The following is a 2500-nucleotide window of genomic DNA, read 5'->3' on the forward strand; positions in this document are numbered from 1 at the left end:
CAGACGGCGTCGCGGCGCCGAGCGCCGGGCGGCGGCGCATCCTCAGCGCACACAGTCCTCAATCGGACCAGCACACTGCAGATGGCCACCGCGCTTCGCACCGGGCCCGCGAGGACCTACTTTGGCCGCAAGGCGCCGCGAGCAGGGGGCCCCGGCGCGCAGCTGCGCCGCCTGCCGCGTCCGTCGGCCGGCGCGCCTGCCACTGGCCGCCCCCACCAGCCGGCTGTAGCGCGTGCGCCCACGCACCGCGCTGCCAGCACGCCGGGCGGCCCCCCCTCACCGGCCGGGGACAGTCTCACCCAGCCACCGCCGCGTATCGCCTCACACCCAGATCCCCTTTCACGTTCGTGGGCATGGTGGGTATCCCTGAAACAACCAGTTAATAGCTCGACCGATCGTCGCCAACACTGATTCACCTCTAGCGAGAACAACCGCACCACAACGGGTTACCTGTTGTTCATTTGCGTAACGTCACCAGCAAACGTAGACGTCCATCGCCATTTGCAACGAGTATTGCATGCCTGTGTCAGGTGTCACAACACACTACGTCTGCCCACATAGACGCAACAACATGTGCACGCCTCGAGAACACGTGGAAGGTAGCCCCCGTACGTATGCGGTGTCCATTGCGCGAACGACTGTCAGCCGGCCTCTGCAGGATGTCGCAGATGTGGAACGCGGTGCAACATGCTATCACGGTGTGTGAGAAGAGACGACTACGTCCGAATACACGCTCCACTACATCAACAGACTGCTCATGCTGATCGCCATCGAGGGCGTCCGTTCCTCCCACACGTCTGAATGGCGTACCACACTGCAATCCAGCTCTTATAGGGAGACGACACGTAGCTGCGTGCACAATATTTGGACTGTATGGTCTGCCGTTGCTAGGCGCAGTCGTCGTACGGTCACACATGTGCCACGATGTATCATTCAGTACATACGGACCAATGTGCAGTACAGTTTGTGGGTTTTGCGTACATCGGCGGACAGGTGACAGGCCGTACCACAACGTAGGCTGAGTACGTCGGCATGCGAAGGGCATTGAACATGCAAACTTCTCAACGACCAGCTTGCGAAGGCAGGGGGGAAGGGGGGGGGGGCATGTACGTCCTGCTGCTATCCACATTACAGTGTATAGCAGGAGCATGTGGAAAGTCAGCAACACCTGCAAGGTGTTTAACATGACGCGATACACAGGGGACCGGGCAGTGCGAATAGCGAACTATATTGCGAGGGTTGCGGTTAGGCAACACTACACTAATTTAACGAGTTGCATAACAATTACAGAGCAGGTTAAGGCGCAATATAGGTTAGGTTAAGGCACAACATGGGTTACGTTAAAGCACAACATGGGTTACGTTAAAGCACAACATGGGTTACGTTAAAGCACAACATGGGTTACGTTAAAGCACAATTTAGGTTACGTTAAAGCACAATTTAGGTTACGTTGAAGCACAATTTAGGTTACGTTGAAGCACAATTTAGGTTACGTTGAAGCACAATTTAGGTTACGTTGAAGCACAATTTAGGTTACGTTGAAGCACAATTTAGGTTACGTTGAAGCACAAATTAGGTTACGTTGAGGCACAAATTAGGTTACGTTGAGGCACAAATTAGGTTACGTTGAGGCACAAATTAGGTTACGTTGAGGCACAAATTAGGTTACGTTGAGGCACAATATGGGTTAGGTTGAGGCACAATATGGGTTAGGTTGAGGCACAATATGGGTTAGGTTGAGGCACAATATGGGTTAGGTTGAGGCACAATATGGGTTAGGTTGAGGCACAAATTGGGTTAGGTTGAGGCACAATATGGGTTAGGTTAAGGCACAATATGGGTTAGGTTAAGGCACAATATGGGTTAGGTTAAGGTACAATATGGGTTAGGTTAAGGTACAATATGGGTTAGGTTAAGGTACAATATGGGTTAGGTTAAGGTACAATATGGGTTAGGTTAAGGTACAATATGGGTTAGGTTAAGGCACAATATGGGTTAGGTTAAGGCACAACATGGGTTAGGTTAAGGCACAACATGGGTTAGGTTAAGGCACAACATGGGTTAGGTTAAGGCACAACATGGGTTAGGTTAAGGCACAACATGGGTTAGGTTAAGGCACAATATGGGTTAGGTTAAGGCACAATATGGGTTAGGTTAAGGCACAACATGGGTTAGGTTAAGGCACAATATGGGTTAGGTTAAGGCACAACATGGGTTAGGTTAAGGTACAATATGGGTTAGGTTAAGGTACAATATGGGTTAGGTTAAGGTACAATATGGGTTAGGTTAAGGTACAATATGGGTTAGGTTAAGGTACAATATGGGTTAGGTTAAGGTACAATATGGGTTAGGTTAAGGTACAATATGGGTTAGGTTAAGGTACAATATGGGTTAGGTTAAGGTACAATATGGGTTAGGTTAAGGTACAATATGGGTTAGGTTAAGGTACAATATGGGTTAGGTTAAGGCACAACATGGGTTAGGTTAAGGCACAACATGG

The sequence above is a fragment of the Schistocerca serialis genome, unplaced genomic scaffold, assembly GCF_023864345.2.
Source record: "Schistocerca serialis cubense isolate TAMUIC-IGC-003099 unplaced genomic scaffold, iqSchSeri2.2 HiC_scaffold_1177, whole genome shotgun sequence".
NCBI classification, from domain to species: Eukaryota; Metazoa; Arthropoda; class Insecta; order Orthoptera; family Acrididae; genus Schistocerca; species Schistocerca serialis.